The sequence below is a fragment of the Alexandromys fortis genome, unplaced genomic scaffold (genome assembly GCF_014885135.2).
Source record: "Alexandromys fortis isolate MF-2015 unplaced genomic scaffold, M_Fortis_MF-2015_v1.1 scaffold_18, whole genome shotgun sequence".
NCBI classification, from domain to species: Eukaryota; Metazoa; Chordata; class Mammalia; order Rodentia; family Cricetidae; genus Alexandromys; species Alexandromys fortis.
The window spans coordinates 13114763-13138726 of NW_026067897.1; the positions used below are offsets into that span (position 1 = coordinate 13114763).

The following is a 23964-nucleotide window of genomic DNA, read 5'->3' on the forward strand; positions in this document are numbered from 1 at the left end:
TTAAAAAAAAATGAACACTTGAATATAAATCAAGACATTCCTTTGAGACCACAAATTGTTGACGTACCTATGCTTCCACCTGTACAGGTGGTGTGCACTGATGACCTTTAGGGACGCCACTGAGACCTGACTGTTGTTCTGACAAATCCAGGTAACGGCACTGCAAACAACACCCTTCACCCCTTCCATGCTGATCAGGACCTTCCTAATCTACAAGGCTTAGGTGGTGAATTAGTTAGTGCTCACCAGTACAGTCCGCAACAGCTTCCATTAATGCATTCAGCTGTCTGGTTTACCAGCAAAGGAAGAATAAATTACCCACGGTTTGGTGGTACATTAACTCCTTTAGGTTACTGGGGAGCCTTTAAGTGTGGTGAAGAGGTAATTTGCTAAACGGTACATTGTTGATTTAGAAAGCTTAATTGGCCTCCAGAAACGTCGATAATTTTCTCCTGTAGGATACGTGATAATGCCAGGCGGTTACACAGAGAATCTGAGCAGCTCAAGAAAGGAACCTGCGCATCAAACAAACAGAAATTAACATTTTGCCTCAACCACCTAGGGAATCCTAGCTATCCTATGGAATTAGCCTCTTTTGGTCTTCTAGATCACAGAGCAAATACACTTACCGCCATACACGATGATCAGATTTAAATCCCTGGGACCCAAAAACAGGGAGAGAAGCCATTACTACGTGCTAAGTTGTTGCTTAAGCTCCAATGAAGTGTGTGTCATGTTTCCATTAATGCATGCACACATATCATGAACTTGGACATGTCATCTCACCCACACAAATAAAAAATGAAAGTAATAAAAAATCTACAGCAAAGAAGAAAAAATGTAAGAAGTAAGATGAGTATGTATATTCTGTATATTCAGAATTATCTAAGTTTTTCACATCAAAAACAAAGAAAAACAATATATAGAAAGAAGGTATAGTAAGAAAAACAGACATATCACTTTTCCAGATTTCTTTCCACCTCAAGTAAATAACATGTTTCATGTTACTATGAAAGTCAGTAGTGTAGTGACTAAAGCAAACTTGTTATTGGTCTGTCCTGTGTATTTTACACGGTTACCTAAAAATTAACATATAACAACTCATATTAAACAAAAGAAATTCCCTCCCATGTGTATTTGTGTATATGTATTTGCTATGATTCAGTATATATATGTGTGTATTATAATATAAATATACTTAACATAAAATATATGTGATATATATATATATGATCATTCTCTCCAATAGCTTACAAGGTCTTAAAACTTCAGCAGTATCTCCATTCAGATAACTGCATTAAAAGTGTTGGTTTTCCCTTTCTCATGAAATGCAACTTTCCACCTCTGTCAGTTTTTTAAATCTTCTGAAGAGTACTATATATGGATAAAATACTGGCGTTGACATGACAGGTACAAAGCATACACAAGGCCAGCTAGTTTTGACTCTTGATTCTCCCTTGTGTCCTGATGGCATCTAGTCATCCAGTTTGGTTGACTGTCCTCTGAATTTCACCCCATGGGATGCAGTTGTCCTCATCCCAGACCTGGACTCTGCAGCAGAACTAAGTTTGGCCCACCATGACTGAAAAATGGTCTTAAATTATGACTTTCTATCCTTTATCATTTTGATAAAGTCAGAGAGTACAAGACAATATCTCTAACAACTTCATCACTAAAATATAAACTCAATAAAATACAGCTGTAATAGTATTGGTTTTTGTGTTCATTCCTGTTTTTAACTTAAAAAAATATTACCACAACCTGAAATTATCAAATATTTAATGAACTGTTTATTACTGTTTCGTAAACAGTGATACTCTTGACTGTGCTGGCAAGTTGAAGGTCAAGTCACTAAAAGCCCAAATTTTCTCCAGTTCTTGGAATATTTACAATTTTAAGCAAGGTTATCACTGATAAAGGACAAAGTTCTCAGGCAAGAAATTGTCTTTACTTTCTATTCTTTTCCTTAAATCTTTATCATTCATTCCTTCTCTTTTATATAAGAAACGAGCCAATTCTCATAATTAAAAATCCTACACCCAAATGATTACAATTTCTTAGGCTCTAGACCAATCACCAAATATTTTGACCACAAAACATTTTAGAAATGACTATTCTGTCAAGCAATCATTCATCTTAATACATACTGCCAGTATTTTTAGTGGTAGCCTAATTCCTACAGAAATAAAAATATGTGACATCATAGAAAATGACATCTGACAGAACTGTGACGTCTGATGGAAACCGAGAGCACTGAAGAGGCATCTGAGCATAACCTAGGCTGCAGACCAGATGAAGAGTGCACCTTGATAGCACCTGCCTGTCCCAACAGTCAGCCCCACAGAGCCGCACTTCCCCCATCCCCACTGACCATAAATCAAACTTAATTCTTCAGGAGTCTTTAGACAGTTTCAAAGTCTAATAGGCTTCTGAATCTCTGTGTCCATACGATCAGTGATAAATGTTCTTCCCTCCCAGAAGAGAAAATCATACACAAAGGCAGTGACAACGTGTCCAGAAATCACAATGGAAGTTGTTAGAGTCGAGTGGGATGGTGCTGACCTAGATCTGAGCAACTGGTAGAAAACATGACTCTAATGCTAAGTGACAAATATTTTTAAACCAAATTCTACCTAGTTTGACATTTTTATATAAAGGACAGAGGTGTAAAAACAGCAGCATTATCAGGAATTTTTTACATTTTCACCAAGAGGGCTTTTCCCTACATCCTCGACATGCAGCAACTTTAGGAAACCTTTCCATGAGTGAATGAATGCTGTTAGAAATTCCTCATGAGAGCTAACAGATAAAGCACGGAAGTTCTCAGGAGACTCTCAGAGCATCATAGTTAACTTCCTACTTGTCCATAAAATACATATCATTTAACCTGTCAATTAACATTTAAGAAATATAGGTGTCTCTATGTGTAAAGATTTGCTTCTTATTGGCTGATAAAAATTTCCCAACCTGTGGGAAGAAATCAAGCATCAGTGAGTTGAGTAACTTGTACTACGCCTTACACCAGGATTCCAGGAAGCCTGATTGTTTCACCGCCAAATAGCACTTGCCGTATACCATGTTTATCACATTCGGTTACAGAGGAAGAAGATACTAAGTAAGTGTTCTGCTCTTTCTCACTGTACAGGTATTGGGAGATGTATGATGACCTATTTCTGCCTGGCAATATTCTTTTCTTCATGAGTAGCTTTTGCTTCATGTGTCAGATTGCAGTGAGTAGATTCATTGCCTGTTACTACACCTTTTAAAAGGTAAAATAATACCAACTATCAAAGGACCTTCTTAAATCTGAAAATGATAATCTCATATTTTAAATTTTTTAATTTACTAAAACTCAAGAAAATGAACAATTTCAAAGACAAGGCTCAGACACTCAAATTGAAATGATCTACAATTAATGATAATTACCTTTAGATAGTCAATTAACATTCATGTAGTCTACACAAAAGTTTAGACAAATGGTTTATAGTTTTATGATGTAGTTTGTATTTGACTTTGGCTTTCAGATATTTGGGGAAAGAATCTGAATATTTTGCCCAAACTAATTTACAGCTCATTTTATATCACATATGGGCCTCAAACTTGACACAGTTCTCCTGTATCAGCCTCCTCAATGTTTAAATTAGACGTATGATTTATTATTCCTAGCATCCATGGCCTGTTTTTATAATAATTTATAATGCAAAGATTTGAGTCAGAATTTCTTTCCAACCTGTTATAACTCCATGTCTAAGCAAAAAGAGGAAAACACTAGAAGAGATTCCAGGACTCAACTCACCTCTAGGATTAATATACTAAATGAGTTGGTATTTGTGAAGCCTGGACATCCTTTCTCCAATATAAAACAAAATATCCAGCTAAACAGGGACTGATTGCATGCATTGGAGACACTTTTCAAATCAAGTGTTGATTTCATTTCAGAGATGAATGGAATGAAAATGAAGGCTGATTTACAGGAACCCTCTTACTCCTTTATCAGCTCACGTATCTGTTTACACCCTTATTTTTTTCAGTTAATTGTGATTAGTGATGGCCCTTTAGATAGCTACTAAATTGTCTTAACAAAAATCCTATCTCAGTGCTACATTTCCCCAGGGAGAGCAGCTGGCAAGTGCATCAATACACTCTCTTGATATTTAAGTGGTGAATCAGAATTATTTACTTCCGTGAGCAAATCTGCAAGGGGATGAGGCACAGATACCTTTTACTTCATTCAGTTTCTGTTCCACATGGAGAAAGCCTGCCCCCCTCCACAACTGAGAAGGAAACGATCATAAGACACACAGGCTTCATTCCAGAACACATTCCCACGTTTCATTTTATGCGCCACTCAATGGGGGAGTCCATTTGCATTAATTAATTAACATCCAAAATGATAAGTCTAGTCACATGCTGCAACTCTCCTAGAATCTGCTTGCATTCTTGGATTAGAAAATAAAATGATTCTGCAAGGGGCACACTAGAGGAATCCACGTCAATCAGCGCAGCCTCCAATTCTTCTGACGATCATTTCTGACCTATGTAGGGCAGCCGTGCCCCTGAGGAGTTCCTGCTCTCTATCTGTGATGCAAGCTGCTTCTTGGTGAGAGGTCAGTGATCGTTAAGAAACGACAGCTCTTCAGAGCAGAACTGTTCATCTAAGTCAATGGGAAACAGGCAGCCATTGGTCCACCAACAAATACCATCCTGTCTCAGAGGAGTCGGTGTTCAAATTGACAAAGTGAGAGTTAGAGTGATTGGGATGTGAAGGTATTCTATTTTCAGCTATGCGTGGTATATAAAATTAAAAGAAATAAATCCTCCAAACCCCTGCAGTTTTTCTCAGAGACAAACTCATTCCACAGGCTTGGTTAAACATATACCATCACGACTGTGTGATTCCTTCCTGTGATTCCGAGCTCTCCGATGAGCAGAATGCGCTCACTGGACTTGGGTGAGTTCTTTCTGAAATGTCAGGCATGGACTCTACATTTGTGTGATGGTTTCACAGGGGAAACCTTTCCCATAAAGCACGGTGCTCACCAAGGTCATTGTCGCACCAAGGTGCGATTTTAAAGCCGTAGAGGAAGAGTCTGGGTAGAAGTATCAAGGAAAAAAAATCATCATGTTAAAATGTACAGTGTGTGAAGAACTGATTAGTCTCTGCCACTTAGTTGATTTCAGAGACAAGTGTGTTTTGTAGAAGTAACCAGTCAGAACGGTGAGGAAAATCCCACTCTTAAAGAGGCACAAGGAAGCTGCTTAATCCTGCCTTCTAGAGGATCAAGGCTGACAGAGCAGCCTTGAGGTATCTGTTGATAAGTCTGCAGATTCTAACTACACTTGGGGGCCCTGAATATAAAAGGGGTCAGATATTGAGATATATGTGTGTGTGCGCGCGCGCGCACCCGCGTGCATATGCACGCACACGTGTGTGTATACGTCCCTGTAAATATTTTAGCAACTTCTCACCATCTAAAATATTAGGAGTGATTGAACCATTTCCAACTTCTGACTGAGTTTCAGATGTAATATAACACAACCAGAAAAATTTTAACTGAATGGTCATGATCACCAAACACCAGCGCACATTAGTTTTAAAGACAATGACAAGTCAGACATGCACAGATACCCAGAGGTGCTAGCTAAGCAGGGAGAAAATGGCCAAGTAAAAGTTTGCAATGCTAGTGTAAGCCACCTACATATTGTTGTCACTGCAGTCACCTAAGAGACTCTAGAAAAAATAAAATTCCAGGCCAATTTATCAAGGAACAGATTTTTACAAGATATTAGTGTGGGAATAACCATTTTAAAACAACCAGAAATACTTACTTTCCTTAGTCCTCAACATATAAATTCATATCTTTTCCGAAGTCATTAGTGTGCGTGGAAACATGGACATAATTGTGTTATCACATACCTGCTGAGCAGAGGAAATGGAGTCTTTTCGGCTACTCTAATGTTGGGGTTTAGTATCTCCAACCTCTCGCAAAGCTGTTTCCACCACAGCTGCAATCCAGTCCGGGAAGTTCTTGTTTAAAGAACTGTGGGCCTTTGGGTATTTCAACTCCTGCTGCAGCGCTTACAGTTCCTTGGTGCTTCTAAGAACTTCAACTCCACTCTTCTGCCTGCATTCCTTCCAGCCCATGCAGAAAATTATTTTTGGAGTTGCTGCCCAGAGTTTAGCCACGCGGAGTCGGGTTCCTATGAGTGACAGGAGGATGAGGAAGGCAGGTTTTCAACCATCAAGGAAGGGGACCGGAGGCACCGCCTTTTAGCTGCCGAGAGCTCTTGTCCATGACAGTGACCACAAGGACAGCAGTGGAGGCAGCGGCAGCAGCACACCTAAGTCCCCAAGACGGAGGCCCAGCTGGGAGACGCTGTCCATCCCCTCCGGTGCTGAAGAGAGGGGATTAGGACCCCGTAGCCGAACGCAGATCCTATTTTCGTGCTAAGGCCTCTTCCAGGGCTTCCAGCTTTGCCGGTTTTTTCTCCATGGCTCATTTCTTAAGAATCAGTGGTCTCTCCAGCATAATATCCTCCAGTGTATACGCTGTCAGCGTTTCCGGAGAGTCAGGAATCCGTGGGAAATAAGAACTGAGCGTCTTCTGAGTTCACGGAGGCTCTGAGTGGGTTTCCTAATGGTAGAAATGAAAAGAACGCACGAACATGGGCGCGCGCACAGGCGCACGCGGGGTTGGGGGGGGCGGTGCAGAGAGAAAGAGACACAGAAGAGAGGGGAGGAGGAGGAGGAGGGGAGGCTGAGCACTGTGCAAACTGTAGAGGTGCTTGGCAAGCTCGTGAGTCTTTAACCACATGAAACGAGAAGGACTATTTTGAAGGGGCCAGCAATCTTGCTTCCAAAGGCAGGGACATATTCACATTTCGAAGCCCTAAGTGGAATTCCAAGATGACGAAGTAAGGATGCCCAGTTCCCTCCTCACACAGAGACAGTCTTGCCAGAGAATGCGGAAACAGGAGGAAGGGACAGGGAGAGGACTGGGATACCTTTGTTCCCGAGGCGCTGTGGCGCGGTGGAGAGCTAGCCACAGACACCGAAGTCCGAGCGTGCGGCCAGGCCAAGGAGATTGCGTTCTAGCACCGACCCTCCCACCGCCTGGGTTTCCGCAGGGGCGAAAGCGTCTCGCGGAACAAAAGACTGGATGAGTGTAGTCGATCAGGTAAGCGGGGCTGCTAGGCCATCCCTAAAAGACTCGGGTAAGGTTTAGGCATAGGATCGAGACGCTCAGGCGTCTAAGCAGTCCGGCTCCTGGCGGTGCAGTGCAAACCCCACTCCATTAGAGAAGCTTCCTGTAGAGCTGGACACGGGCTCGCATTGGTGACCCTATAAGAGGCCGCTGAGGGCTCCGCCAACCACACGTGGCAAACGGTGCCTCCACGAAGGGAGTGAGATGGGGCAATTGAAATACACAGCATGGGAAAATGGGGCCAGCTGCTTAAAACCGCGCCCCTGCGGCGCCGGGAGTGACTCTGGGAAAGCTGCAAATCGCCGGCTGCCACCAGCCTGGGCAGCGCCTAACTCCAGCCAAAGGACTTGTGCCGCGCGGACTTCTGCACCCGGAGTTTGTTCCCACCTAGGGACCCGAACGAGCGGAGCACAGGGACGCTGCGAAGGCACTAGGGTTCACCCGATGCGGATGGATGCCCGCTCTCCGCCCGCACCGGTTCTTGCTTTTCCCACGCCTCGGACTGACTGGGGAAGTCGTGGAATTATTCCACGCTTCGCCTCCCCCGCCCCCCGCCCTCCCGCCAGCTGTGGTTTCGCTTCCCCTCCGCTGGAGGCTCGGTGCCTGTGGGTCATCCCGCGTCGCCAGATGGCGTTCTGCGGAGTTTGCGGGGCTGCAGGATGAGGAAGGGAGGCAGCAGCCCCGCCAAGGGCTAGGCTGCTGCCCGGAGAGGACATGGCTTCAGGGGGAAAAAGCACGAGGAGCGCAGTTCCTCAAGCAGCTGGGCCTGCTTTCCCTGATTTGGGGCCATTCCCTGTTTCCTGCTCCTCGTGGTTCTTGCTGCGAGAGGCCCAGGCTAGCGCAGCCCTCATTTCAGGACGAGGGGCCAGGCCCACGCTCTCTTACTCCAGGTCTGAACCTGACTCTGGGGCACATTATAACTCCGGAGTCCCAGGAGCACCTGGTGATGGTGATATGCCTGAGCTCCAAAGACGCAGTTTGGGAGCTAGCTGATTTTAAAGAGCTGTTTTGTTTTTCGGTTCCTGGGGAAAGGCTTATGGTAAATTACTTTTCCCTCTTCCAACCACCAATGCAAACACGCTTTTCTTGTATCCGTGTAAACAAATACGTGTTTGTCCAAATACGTTTCAGAAGGTACCCTATTTTTGTCAGAGGATAAAAATAGCTTGCTTAAATTAAAGGCTGTGTTTGTTTTCTTTGCTCCGTTACATGCTTACTTCAATTGATTCAAGTAATTGTTTAAATTGTTTCTTGTATGTGTGGAGACATAAATCATCCCAGGAAATTAGCCCGGCGAACAAAAGCCTATAAATATAGCACAGGGATGCTGCAGATTTAAAGCAAATGTGCATCATTACCAACCACAGGGACAGATTTCCCTTTGTAGAGCATGGATTCATGCTAACGCAGAGCCTCGCTCTCAGCCCTCTCCTCCTCCCTCTCTGTGGCCACCATGTAAAAAGAAATGGTTGATTAATTGAAGCTGACGGGAACTAACAGGTTATAGTAGTTTGACGTCTTTTCTTGAAGAAGCAAATCTGTTGCACGTTTCTCCTCGGTCGGAAAGCACTGTTGAATGAAGATGGTGACGAGCAAATGCGGAGGATCATCCGATGGGACAAACGCAAGGAAAAATACTAAAGGGGCAGATAGGCCGAGGTGCATTGGAAAACTAGTCTTTAAAAAGATGCTGTTGAATAAAACTTGTACAATGAAAACTTCAATCATTTTTATTCTTAAAAGTTACTTTTGTTCTCTATATATGTTCTTATATATGGAAGTATATATATGTAAAACAAAAGTAACCTACCTTCTATACTATATGTGTATGTATATGTACACACATGTGTGTATATATTTTTGTACTTTATGTGTATTTACACATACATGTGTGTATTATGTATATATATGCATATATTAATATATATATATTAGAAGGTAAGTCAGCAGAGCAGCCGGTGAGGAACAGGCAGTGACTAGAGTCCTCAACTAGTCAATCCTCAATTTACAAAACTTAGATGCAGCCTCACCTAACACACTTCACAAGGCCAGGATCTTAAGAACAGAATAGTTAGGCACATTTTGGAGACAATGTGAATTGGTATCAGAGAGTGTTTGGCAGTTCAAAGCGAGAGTTAAATGGAACATGATTCTATTATAACTTTCGCTCACTCCTGCACAGGTTCTCCAACCCTGCTAACCATTTAGTCATCTAGGTTTCAAGGATGAAAGGGGTGGTATTTTGTGCCATTTCAATTTCATGGTCATATGGAACCACCAATGTTTGAGAAAGAAAGAAAGAAAGAAAGAAAGAAAGAAAGAAAGAAAGAAAGAAAGAAAGAAAGAAAGAAAGAAAGAAAGGAAGGAAGAGGGAGGGAAGGAAGGAAGGAAGGAAGGAAGGAAGGAAGGAAGGAAGGAAGGAAGGAAGGAAGGAAGAGAAAGAGAGAAAACTTTTTATGCTTTGTATATTTCTACAAAAAGAAAAGCCTTATCATCTCTGGCATGGCCTTTCCATACTGCGGCTACACTTCATTACAAGCACAGGCAACTTAAGAGACTTTATTTGTATCAACAAACAATTGTAACTTTATCTGGGTTCACTTAATATTTAGAGTTCAAGCAACAGGAACAACACCTACTTTGGCAACATGGTCAATTTACAGGTTCAATGTCTTCATTTTAATTTTAGTTCATTTGTTTCTATTGTATCAAATACAATTAAAGCTAACCTGTACGAAATTATTTCTCAAATGAAATCGTTACTTTAAAGCATTCTTCTGAGGGTTTTCTAACAAAATGTTGCTCTGTGGCACTTTTTTTGCTTCTTTTCTGTCAGTAGGGACTGGTCAGGGTGTTTTGCCTTTAATCACGCAGATATTCTTTGTTGAACAATCACCAGGTGAGCCTTTTGAACGCCTTGTGCTTGGAGCAGTGAGCACAGCTGGTCACAGATGAACACAGAGATCTCTCCTTGACTAAGGAACAAAATTCAGTACAATTTGCTCAATGTTATTTGTGCGCAGAGGGAGACGAGTGACAAGTAGAAGTCTGCGAACCTAAGAAAATGAGTCATTGCAACCACAGCCGCCAGCGAAGTCGGTGCTGTTCCAGTCCACACTACTTATGTTTTCTCTTAAGCAATTCTGACTCCAGTGCTGACCCACTTGAAAGAGAATGCCACTTTCTGCCATTTGAATAAGTTGCTTCAATGTTTTAATCTATTTTTCATTTTGTTTTATTACCATTGGTATGTGATAACTTACCTAAAAGCCTCGTGTGGGCTGAGAAATTCCAGACAAGAAAATTGACTTGACTGATATCACCTCTGGAAGCATCCAATAAGGAGATCCAAGACCAACTTCGCTGGTTCCCATCCACTCACACACTGCAGGGGAAATGGCCTGCAGATGGACTCTTTCACCTCCCGAAGTTCCCAAAGTCCAAGATGCCACACGCGCACGGTCTCCTTTTGGAAGGAGAGCCCCCATCCCTTCAGTTGTCCTGATTAAAAGAACAATTATGTTTCTGGAGATGGTTGTCTGCCTTCTTTTATTTCCTTGTTTCTTCCATCAATCTCGATCTAATATGATATATTAATGTGTATTTACAGGCACACATTCTCATGTATATGTGTGTGTGCAGAGGTCAGAAGTAGACAAGCAGGCCTTCTCAATTACTCACCACATAATTTTTTTTAAAACTCTCTCACTGAACCTGTAGCTGACCTATTCAGATGAGTTGACTGACTGGTGTTCCTCACGGAGCCTCCTGTCCCTGCATCCCCAGTGGCGAGATTAAAGGTACTCAATGCAATGCCTATCTGTTCAAATACATAGATCTCAGGTCCTTCGTCTTGTGTGATGGATACTTTACTGACTGAATCCAGCTGTGTTTTTTTATTCTAAAATAGAAATAATGCAACCTACTTCACAGAGTAAGCACACAGCCCATGGACTTAGGGAGTAAACTAGTTTCCAGTAGGACATTCTGATGGAAAGCATAGGATAGTGCCAGGAGGGAGTTCCAGTGAATACTGAAATCACTTGTGTTTAATTTCCATTTGCTTAAAATACTCCCAATCCCAAAAGGTAGGAGTAAGATAAAAACTGCATTAACATGATACAAGGAAATGAACAGACCAGTTGAATGTTGTGTTACATTCTTAGTTAAACATTCTGTTGGTAGAATAAGACAAGTACCGCTCACCCCCTAGACCAAAACATTCTGTAGGCAAACAACTCTCTGGGTGAAATCCATAGCTGTCTCCTTAAGGGAGTAAGAACTTAGTTGGGTCCTTAGACTTTTGTTTGAGGTAGGAACAGATATACTTCGCTATGCCTGGAGTACAAGGTCAGGCTATTAGTTGATGATAACCTTGAGCAAGCAGAACTCTCTGATCTGAATCTAGGCGAGACCTTTGTTAGAGATGGAAACAAATAATAACCTTGAAGGAAGAGAAGTAAGTCCCAACTCTCTGACCTCTTTCTCTGGTCAGGGTGGAAATAGGCTCACATTTTTGGGCCTCCACATGAGTCTTTAGCATTGTAGCACTCTTCCTGGGCAGATACGAGCAAATGTTTACTCACCCAGACAAAGAACTGAGGAGAGACCAAAGTATGAATAACACCCAACTCCTGACTCATGATCCAATTAGTTTTATTGGATTTAACTAGAGGAATATGGATGCGGAACTTCTTACAGTGACAGAATTGACAAACCAACAACAAAGATAACAGTTGTATCACCACGACTTGTTGGGAGCATTTGGAGTCCTGGCCTCCAGCTGCTCTTCCCTGCTAGTGATCTTTATTTTCCTTCTGATTTGAGTTACTGAAGGCTGTGTCAAAGTTATTTACCAGCTCTGCTTCCGCACACGTGTTGCCTTGGCCTTGAGGATCAGAGGATAAGGTTTTCACCTGTTGGCCCACCTGACTGTGTTGGGTATATAAGCCTCCACGGTGCTATTGAACAAAGGGCTTCTTACCAGCGACTAGGGGTCCGTGTCTCTGTTTCTCTGTCTGTGTGTGTTTGTGTTTCAATCTCCAGTCCCTTGCCCAAAGCTCGCAAACTGTATGGTAGCGCATAGAGCACAGACAGGCGTTGCGCACTACAATGACTGACAACTCACAGAAACTGGAAACAGAGTCTCCTTTTAACCTGCGGGCATCTCAACAGGTAGAAGAGTACTTTTTCCAGGAATATCTGTTCGTTTGAGCCTCTTCCAGGTAGCTCTGGTGATTCCCTGCTCCTACGCAACTCAGGGTGTCTGCCTCTTCCAGGCAGCCTGTCTTCTCTCGGAGTCTTGTTAATTTGTTTGAAAGTGTCTCTCAGACATCCTTCTTTCTTCTAGAAGCATGGGCAATGAGAGAACTGTTGCATTTTGCCAGTTTCAAGAATTCTTAAAGCCACTGAGTTATCTAATTTACTATTCAACCTTCCCCAAAAGAAGGGATGTCACTGTCCACTAGAACACCCTGGATTGTAAAGATCATTCATGCAGGGTAAGATGTGTTTCTCCCTCTGGAGAATATTGCATCTTGAGAAGTTTCCTTCCGCACAACATCATTTCTCCACACGTCTTTGTCAGGAACTAAGCCTCCATGTGCATCTTGGATTCCTTAGCACCAAGCGCCAATGGGTAGAAATGTCATACATATAATTGATTTTAGAAATATGGAAATACTTTTACACCTTACTAACAATGAATTACCAACAATTGATTTCAAAAACAAAAGTCTACTTATAAAGTACACTACCAATTTTACCCAGCTAAACTAAATATTTATTAAATGGTTTTAATAGATAGCATTTTATCTAATATTTTGATAACAGCATGATATCCAAAGTTCCTTTCTTTAAAAAAAAAAAAAGGTTCTTGTGCTTCTGTATGTGTGCATGTATATGTATAGTATGTGTGCCTACTAATGGATGTACGTGAATGTGTGTGCAGATACACATAAACAAAAAGAAATGGATGTCACATAACATTTGGAGATATGCTTCCTGGTGATTTTCAGTGCTTTATTTCAAAGGGGAGAAAACAGCTTGGAAAAAGGTTTCTAAAATGTGTCTTTACTGTTTTTACTTTTTCTTACCTCCTTAGACACTTCTAGTCTGGACTCTCTGTCAAGAACCCTAATGAGTTCAGTCCCGAAAACTTCACCTCTTATTCTCCCTGCCCTGTACACTGTATTTTTCCTGATTGCAGTCTGCTTTTAAGCTGTCTGTCAGTTACTGTGATTCTTTTTTTTTTAAGATTTTTTTTTCATTTTACAAACCAACCACAGTTCCCCCTTCCTCCCATCCTCCTGCTCTCTCCCCCCCTCCCCCCCCCCATGCAACCCCCATGCACTCCTCTCTGAGGTGATTCTTTCCACACACAGCAATGCTCCCTTTAGTCTGCTATGCTGAAAACATATTGTCACAGCCTCTCAACCTTGGGTTTCTTCAGGATTACTTCTTACCCCTCTACTTTTACTTGTCTGGTATTTTTGGCTAAAGTTATGACCTTGTACTTTTGATACTCCTGTGCCCACTTCATGAATGCTGAGGAAATAGATATTCTCTAGGAAGCCCCATATCCCCACTGCTTTTTAAAAATAATTTAAGTATGACATTAACAACTCTACCTGTAAAGAAGAAAACCAAAACACCAAAGCCAGGAAAGAGCAGACCAAGCCTTTGAGTTACAAATATATGGAGTCTATGTATTTGACATTTCAATATTTAATGTGAATGTTTCCCAAGTTTGCAAACAAGCACGAGATATCTGACACCACTCTTTGGGTCAGCATCTAGTAAAAATACTGGGCTGTCCATTTTCTGTTTCTAATATTCCGTCCTAACCTGGTTAAAGCCCATAACCAAGGTGCTATGTCAATGATCATCTTCGCTCACCTACTGTCTTAGTTATATTTCTGTTGCTATGATTTAAAAAACCCTAACAACAGAAACTTAATGAATAAGTGAATTATTTTGGCTTATCATCCCAGGGAAATAGTTTCCATCACATCAGAGGAGACAATGACAGTAGGAAGGCTTTGCATTGAAAAGCATAGTGATACTTTATGTTTTAGTAAATAAAGCTTGCCTGAAGATCAGAAGGGCAAAGCTAAGTCACTAAAGGGCAGGCAGTGGTATCACACACCTTTAATCCCAGGATTTGGGAGACAGAAGCAGATGGATCTCTGTGAGTTCAAGACCACCCTGGGTTACACATGATCGATGCAGAAACAAATCCAGGTGGTGGTGGCTCACACCTTTAATCCCAGCACTAGAGGGAATATAAAATGGGAGGAGAAGAGAGTTTGGTCTGTTTAGTCTGTGGTAGCCTTCATAGTGGTAAGCCTTCTTTCTCTAGTGGCTTGGCTGCTTTGCTTTTCTGGGTTTTTTTTGGGGGGGGGGGTTGAACCAAAATATCTGACTCTGGGTTTTTATTATTTGTGCTACAGAGAAGGAATCTGATTGTTCATTTTGCATCCACACTCAAGAAGCAAAAAAACGAATAGAAACTCCCACCTGTCTCTCATGGGGCTTATCATGATTTCATAGGGAAACATGTATTCAATCTAACCTTAAAAGTCCCCATAGTCTTTAAAAGTCTCAACTTTGTTCAAACCCCAAAGTATCTTCTGAGACCAAAGATAATCTCATTACTGTCAACCCTTATAAAAGTTTACAAAATTACATTGGTTCTAACATTCAACATCATAGAGTATAAACTCTCCTTTAAAAGGAAGGGTAGGGCATAGTTAAATATTTTTATTTCTTTAGAAATGTTAGAATCAGTATCTGGAATACAACATGTGAAAATATAAATTTGTGATGCATTTCAAAACTGTTTGTTGTATATGGCATAAATATCATCCTGTTTTACTGCTGAATTCCAACCTTCTCTACCTCCACAGATGGAAAGTTGTAACTCTCTGAAGAAACCCGGTGTAAGTTCTGTTGTGACTTGTCTTTGTGCCAAATCATGACAAAGTCTCTTAATCAGATACACAGATATGTAGAACATAACTGCTTATCAGTTGCAACCTCAAGGTACCCCTGGTTATCTAGAGGAGTGATTAAAATAACAGATTTAATTAATGATATACTTTGTGTGCATTCTGCAATGAGTCTTTGTGGTTTCCATAGAGATGTGCTTTATTTCTTTACCTCTTGACTCGGTGTAGCTTCAGGATTAGCTTTTACTAATACAACGTAGTAAGAGCAATGGTGTAAAATGGATTGAGTTCCTAATTTAAAAAAAGAAGTTCTTTTGCCCCTGTCAGTCATTTTCTTATATGCTTAGCATAGAATTACAACTCACTGTTGTTTTCCTTGATTCAGCTGAAGACCTGGCACATAGGCTTCCTTAAGGGATGATGCTGGAAGACAATGGTTACTGGTGCTTGCCTTCTCCTTTCAGGTGACGAGGTTCCAGGCCCATTAAGAAGCTTCATTAAGAAGCTGTGAGCATGTGGGGAGGGGAACATACTTAACCAACATGGGGACCAGTCAGGGCTATCCCCTTTTTTTTTCCATGCCTACGAAGAACTTTTGAACCACTGACTGAAGCTCTTTCATTCAAGAGAAATGTCAAGAGTCTCACGACTCGTCATAAGTGTTAATAGATTTTATCACATTATTTTGTTTGCAGGTTCCAACCTTAAAAAAAGTTTAGGTAGTAATTCTCCTTCCCCATTTATGTTCAACACAGACTTTATTATAAATGGAGATTTATACTTTTGGAGCAAAATATTTTTGTGACTTTTTGTAATATCAGAAGTCGTGGTGACTTTGACAAATCTAAACTTAATTTCCTGAGTGAGACTTCTGCTAGGAAGAGAGAGATTCGACGTCTCTGTAAGTTATGCTTCTCTGCAGCACCATTGTACATTGAGAATTAATTTGATTCTTTCATGATTTCACTCCGCACTCATATAGTGAATCTTTTGGGGACTTACAGGTCAAAGAAAAACATCAAAGTGGAAAAAAGTTTTCAGAATCAAAGGGTCAAAGCTTGGACAATTGAAGATCCAACACCTCGGTTCACTTACCTGTCCTCAATATTCTTGCTAAAGAGAAGATAAATGAAAACATAGACAAGAGATGTATTTGATGTGGTAACATTGAAAAGAAGAAAAAGGAGATCTAGCGAAAGCCCCATCTACACACACACACACACACACACACACACACACACACAGTCTTCCAAGTTATAACCAGAAATTTTCATATGAAGAAAAAGAAATTATATAAAACTAAACTTTCCTGGTCAAAGTATGGTCGTACAAATTATTGGCACACTATTGTTGTTCTAGTTACTTTTTGTAAACTTAACACAACTGGAGTCATCTGGGATGAGGGAAACTCAACTGAAAAATAACCTCCATCAGATTGGCCTCTGGGAATATCTCTGGGAACAATTTATTGATTAATGCTTGACCTGAAAAGGCCACTCCACTGTTGGCAGGTCCACCTCTTGGCAGGTGGTCCTGGAATATAGAAGAGAAGAAACTGGGCAGGTCACAGAGAATAAGCCAATACACAGTGCTCCTCCGCAGCCTTGGCTTCAATTCCTGTCTCCAGGCTCCTACTTGAGCTCTTTTCAACAATGAACTTGTAGGTGAAATAAACCCTTTCCTCCCTGTATTGTTTTAGGTCAGTATTTAATTATAGCAACAGAAAATCATACTACAATGATTGTCTATGTTCCAGTCTCTTCAGCAAGGCAGTCTGACAAATTAATAGAATGGTATGAAATCTGCTTCTACTCTGTCTAGCGACAGCTTTATTCTTTTCCTGCTTTTTATCATGGAAAATTACAATTTATTTGGACCGTTGTTTCAATAGTCAGATACCTATTAGCAAGGTCACACAGTAGGAATCCCACTCATATTTTAAGTTAGTCCATCTCCATTAATCTATGTATTGCCACGAGGCTGTGGCTTACTGGGTAAATTTCCAGCATCTGTCTCCAGTGGGGCTACATGGCTTCCCTCTGCTCTGCCTTCTTTCTCCCAGCATTCAGCCTTGCTTTCCCTGCCTAGTTCTGTTCGGCCCTTCCATAGACCCAAAGCAGTTCTTTATTAATCAACAGTAATCACAGCATATAGAGGGGAATCCCACATCATGATATGAAATTTCTCTTGTAGATAATTTTTGACATTACAATTCAGTGAGATTCATATACAAATATATATATACATACAAAATTAACATAGGTGTTAATTACTCAAATTTTCAAGAAAATTAAGTAGCTACTAAAAGGCCCTGTAAAGTTATTTTGTGTCTTTGTTTGATTGACTTTTTTTTGTCTTGTTTTCTGACAGAGACTTAGGATGGCCAGGAATTCATTACCTTCTGTCCTTTTACTGTGCTGTAGTTAAGGACATCTGTAGTTAAGCCAAGTTTAGTTTGGCTTCAAACTATACTTGGTGACTGTTCAGAAAGTGTTTGCCCTCCTTAGTAGCAAAGTGGACACCATTAATTACAACACTTCAACATCAAGCAAAACAAGAAGTCAAGGGCTGAGTAGCACTTGAAGTCACAGTTTGATGTGTTTCTGCTACTCTGATCAATAATTGATTGGATGCACAGTCTGCCGTGAAGGGTTTAACATTTTTACAGACAGTTAAGCACATTTATATGCTACATGCTGATGCATATTCCAGTAAAGTTTCTCAATTAGGGATCTTATGGACACCTTTAGATGAAAAATTAATTGCTGAATAAATTTTGCATATTTTTCCTGGTAAGAATGGACACAGTTGTGGAGCCTCTAAAATAGCCCTAATATAAACATAAGAGAAATGCATTTTTCAGCTTGAAATATACCATTTAGACACCCATATTTTAAGAGTGATCAATGAGTTCTAGAAATTGCCTCCATTTCTCTAAATTCCCCAGTGTTAAACTTCTCATATGATTGTTGCTTAGGTGAATGAATGACAGCTATAGCAATAGTGATCACGGGAATGGTGACATTAGTCCCTGTATGCTGGAGTTTTCTAAATGCCAAGCATTCACCTCTAGTTCCATTCTCCCCTTGTTTCTGAAGCCTGTCAAAATCCACATTCAGAGAAGTAGAGTGAAATTGATTGTCATGTCAAATCATGTAGATGCTAAATAGTCATTGCTCCGTCTTAAGGCTTTGAACGCGAGAGCTCAGACTCTCAACAGGGGAAAAAGTTAAGAACACTCGTTCTCTTTAATATCATCTCTGATATTAAATACCTCTCATAAAGCAATTTTCTCTCAAGGATCCACAATCTTTCAATAGCATCTAAAACTACAAAGATTGCAGTACACTATATTTCATTCTGCAGGTTACTGTTTACAGTTTGGGTATTGCTGGGGGAACTCCTTCAGCTGATAGCCTTTAAGATACTGGCACACTTAGGTCTTTTCATGACAATGAGAGAGATCTGCTCCTAGTCTACTTCAAGAGGATGATGAGTATCAAAGTGGCTCCTTATGAAGTTTGCTAGCCATTTGGGCAAATAACTGCTCTTGCTTGGCCTGCTTGATGATATGTTCTATGAACTAGACATGCAGCACCCACAGCAAAATGACTGCTAAACTTACCTAAAGATGAAACGGTTCTTCAGGGTTCCTGTTTCATGAAAGAGTCTGTCACACATTCTACAGGATAAGAGAAGAAAGTGACTAACCAACTGCCAATAGAGGCAAAACAGTCTTTCAAATTTCCTGCCTCATGAAAAGTCTGCCGGATACTATGGACCTATAGGCGAGTAGTGATGGATGCCCCAATGTTACAAAAGAACTTTGGGTAACTTTCCAGGCAGCAATATGTCTCTGTCAATTCTAGAGTTTTGGAATTTGTTTACAATGCACTTATTGCTAACTTAAGTAGCATTATATCTGTATGGGGTCTTTGAAGAATTGAAGAAAGGTAGTTACAATTTTCCTTAGTTATGATACAGGATGAATTAGATATAAAACTTTAGATTCACAAAGATAGAATAGATGATAGAGTATTTTCCTTAATTTCTCAAATGTAAATGGACTAAATATTGTAACTATAATTCTTGCTTGATATCTGATTTGTTCTTGTAATTTTACTATGTTAAAGTTAAAACCTTCCTTTTTATTTAGACAGAAAGAAGAAATGATGTGGGATTCCTCTTTGTATGCTATGAATATGTTTTATTACTATTGGTTCATAAAGAAGCTGCTTCAGCCTATAGCAGGGAAGAATATAGACAGGCTTGAAAAAAGAGAGAGATCAGGCAGAGTCAAGAAGATGCCATGTAGCTGCCAAAGAAAACAGACAGCAGGACTTTACCTGCTAAGCCAAAGCCTTAATAGGAGTAATAGACAGGGTTAATTTAAGATGTAAGAGTTAGTTAATAAACAGCCTGAGCTAATAGGCTGAGCAGTGTTTTAATTAACATGGTTTCTGTGTAATTATTTCAAGTCTGGGCAGCCAGGAAACAAACGAGCAGTCTCCGCCTACAGGGTGTTACCTGATATGCTCTTCAGTCAGAATGCCCTAATCTTATAAAATAACAAAAATACAAAACATGTAAAAAATACCTGAGCAAAATGATGTCTTTAATGACTATAATCATGTGCAATTTGCATACAAACCCTGCTCTTTTGATGTCTATAAAGATTACAATAATTAAATGAAGAGGTTAGGCAAATACAATAAAATTTGTGAAATATAGCAATAAACTAACTGGCACATATGAAATGAGAGTAACTTAGCTCAGGGAAAATATATCCTTAGTTCTAATTATCTCAGAGTAAACAGAGACATCAATTATGAAAGTTCTGTCTCTGCCTTAAGAGGTTTACTTCTGCCTCTTTATGAGTTTTTAACCAGAGGAGCCCAAGGTGTCCCACAAACAATAAGCTGTTTCTACTGCTCATGATTGATCTCCAGAATTAGAGGCAGAAACATGCTGATACAGTACTTTATACTTTATTTCCAGAATGTACTGAAATCAAACACGTGGGAAGTTAAGCTTACACAGTGCTAAAGTGTGCTGAGCCGGTGGGTGGTGGAGAAAAGCAATAGTATTTGGTTCTCTAGTCTCAGCTTCTTGGCGCCAAGCAGTGTAAGATATGGGTTCCATCTCAAGGATCTTAGATGAATCAGAAAATTGTTGATTACTCACAACATCTGTGCCACTGTAGCCCCGGCATATTTTCCTGGTAGCTCACCATTGTGTGTAGAAGGAATTGTGTCTGGATTAATCCTTAGTTTTCTCCCAAGAGTATTTACAATAACTTTCAGTTCCATGAACAGTAGTCAGTAGTAATGAAGGCTTTAGTTGGATAGCAGCTTAACAGCTCCACGTTGGAGTAGGTAAGTGTTCTCTTAAGCTATAAGGGCATCACCCAAAGCCAATGAAGAGCAATCAATAGCCTGAGAAGTTTGGCATTTTCCTTGGTGTATTTTTGGTCAATGACTCAACTAGTTGTGGCACATTCCTGAAAATCGGAGGTTTCATTTATTGATGTAAGCTATCTAGTTAGGGAAATGTCTCCAGTATTATTTGATAACTCCATTTAGATATCTGTAGTATCTGAAAGTGCTAGGTTTCCACAGGGCCCCTCAAATGGCCCTTAGTGTCACTTGTCCCTCTCCATATTCCCTCCCTTCCCCCTCTCCTACTTCCCTCCCAATTTAATCCTCTCATTCCTGTCTTCCTACTATATCTTTATAATAATATATTCTATTCCTCCTTCCTTAGAAGATATCTTCCCCTCTAATGCCTTACTAGGTAGCTAACCTTTGATATTTATACGTATTGTGGTATGCAGATTGAAGGCTTAAGATCTAATATCCACATAGAAGAGGAATCGTACAATGTTTGTCTTACCAATGATGACTTTTTTCTATCTAAATCCACTCACCTGCAAAACTTCATAATTTCATTTTTTAACATTTTAATAATGTTCCATTGCACAGTTTAATCTAGGATGATTAAATTTCTGGAAGAGAGAAGTCATGAACATGGGTGACCAAGTAGCAGAAAAATGTAATAGGATGTAGAGTCCCATAGCTATATACCCAGGAGTTATATAGTTATATCTTGAGGTCTATTTGTTCCTAGCTTCACTGATACCAACACACAGATTTTTTTATTGATTTTTATTGAGCTCTACATTTTTCTCTGCTCCCTTCAATGCCTCTCCCCTCCCCCCTTCAACCCTCTCCCAAGGTCCCCACGCTCCCAATTTACTCAGGAGAGTTTGTCTTTTTCTACTTGCCATGTACTCACTCATAAGTGGTTTTTAAACATAAAGCAAAGAAAACCAGCCTACAAATCACAACCACAAAGAACTACACACAGATTTTTATAGCTGTTGTAAAAGCTCTCACTCCTACCAGCAAGGGATAATTTTCCCTTTTCCCCAGATCCTTGCCACCAAGAGCTATCTATCATTTATCTTTGCCATTCTGACTGGTGTATGCCAAATTCTCAAAATAAATTTTAATCTGATTTATTTCATAACAAATGATGTTGAAAATTTAAGTACTTCTCAGCCATTTATGTTTTGTCTTTTGAGTACTCTCTGCTTAAATCCATACCCCGTTTTTATTGAGTTGTGATTTTGATGTTGAATTTTTAGTTTTTTATATCTTTAAGATACTCACCATTTATTGAAGTGTAATTTTTAAAGATCGTTTCCCATTCTGTAGGCTGCTACTTTGTCTGATTGATGGTGTCTTTTGCCATACAGAAACCTTTCAATTACTCTATCAATATCTTTTTCAGAATTTCTTTTCATGTGATAATGCATTCAAGCCTATTCCCCAGCAAAATGCCTTCCATCAGATTATGATTATCTGGCCTGTTGTTAATGTACTTGGTCTTTGTTAAGGTTTTTGCAGTATGATAAATATTGATGTTTCTGTATTCTTCTACCTTTGGTCATCTAGTTTTACCTTCATTATTTGTTGAAGATATTGTAATTTCTCTAGTGTGTATTTTGGTTTCTTTGTGAAAATTCAGGTGTATATAGATAAGTGGAATTAATCTGAGTCTTGAATATCATTCCATTGATCAACACGTCTGCTTTTGTTCCAGTACCTTGCTGCTTATTTTGCTATAGCTCTATCATACATGTTGAGATCTGGGATGATAATAACTCCAGAAGCACATTTATTGTTCAGGATGTTTTTTGCTATTCTGGGTTATTTTGTCAATATGAAGCTAAATTTTTTTCATTCTTGTGAAGAATTATTTTGGACTTTTGTGGGGAATGGATTGAATTTTTAGATTGAAGTTGGTAGGATGGCTATTTTCATTGTATCAGTCCTACAGATTCATGAACATGGGGGATCTTTCCATGTTCTGATATCTTCTTCAATTTTTTTCTTCAAGGTTTTAAAGCTTTTATCTTACAAGTTTTATCATACATGGCTTTTGCTTGCTTGGTTAAAGTTACTCCCAGATATTTTACTTTTTTGAGGTAATTGTGATTTCTTTCTTAGTCTTTCATGTGTATAAATAAAGGCTACTCACTTTAGGGTGCTAATTTTGTATCCTTCCTTTTCTCTGTAAGTATTTTTCAGCTGCAGAAGTTTCTCTGTGGAGTGTTCTTACATATAAAATAATATTATTTGCAAATAAACACACTTTGGCCTTTTCTTTTCCTATTTGTATGACCTTGATCTCCTTCAGCTGTCCTATTGTTCTAGGTAAGTCATCAGTTACTTTATTGAACAGGTATGGAGAGAATGAACAGTTTTTTCTTGTTCTGATTTGATGGAAATGCTTTCAGTTTATCTCAGTTTATGTTGATACTGGCTGTGGGCTTGCTGTATATTATCTTTATTATGACATAATATTTATCCTCCCTATATCCCTCGTCTTTCATGACTTTTCATAATGAAGGGATGTTGGATTTTTTTCAAAGGCTTTTTCTGTGTCTAAAGAGATGATCGTGTGGTTTTTGTCTTTTAGTCTCTTTGTGTAGTAGTATACACTTATTCTTCCTGAGAGTATGACACAAGTAGTAATCCTGAACTAAAATCTGAAGTGACAGTAAGTGTGAGGACCTAGGGATCTTTTAATGCAAGGTTAGCTTTGGTCATTGTAACAGGAAGGCCGCTTGTTTGTCCCAGCTGCCCAGAACCAAAATAATCACACATTATTAAATAAACCAATTAAACCACTGCTTGGCCCATTAGCTCTAACTTCTTATTGGATGACTCTTACATCTTAATTTAACCCATCTCCATTAATCTGTGCAGCACCACAAGGTTGTGGCCTACCATGAAAATTTCAGCATGTCTATCCCTGGTAGCAGCAGCTCCATGGTGTCTCTCTGACTCTACCCTTCTTTCTCCAAGCATTCAGTTCCATCTTCCCTGCCTACCTAAGCTCTGCCCTATCAACAGGCCAAAGCAATTTCTTTATTCATTAACCAAGAAAAGCAACACACAGACAGAAGGACCTCCCACACCAGGTCATTGTTCTCCTTACCTATAAGTGAGGTAAAACCAGAGCATGAACATTTTTTCCATCTATCTGAGCAGCTATGAACCAAAAGCTTTGGGCATGTAGTAATTCTATGTCCTTGGATATCTGGGAATGTCTAAAATAGGAATGATTTGCCTGGGCCCTAGGCACTGAGCAAATGCCTATCAATAAAGGTAATTGCAGGGAGGAAAATAAGAAAGGAACAAACACCTGGTAGTGGAAAATTGCTTCCACACATAGCTAGAGGATGTATAGTAATCATAGGGAAGCATAGGGAAGATAGTAATCAGTAAATTATTAATAGTGCT

The 23964-nt window shown here is 40.0% G+C and overlaps 1 protein-coding gene across 2 annotated transcripts in view; it reads right to left on the minus strand.

Moving 5' to 3' along the window:
• Nucleotides 1-8417, minus strand: part of Sntg1 (syntrophin gamma 1) — a 348433-nt gene extending 340016 nt beyond the window's left edge. Inside the window, exons 1-2 of one of the 2 annotated variants that reach the window (XM_050163780.1) lie at nt 7006-8417; nt 5918-6635 (exon numbers count right to left, since the gene is read on the minus strand). The gene's annotated coding sequence lies outside the window, so the exon portion shown is untranslated. The remainder of the gene's footprint in view (nt 1-5917; nt 6636-7005) is intronic. The other variant, XM_050163772.1, reaches the window with a different exon arrangement.
• Between the last annotated feature and the right edge of the window lie 15547 nt (nt 8418-23964).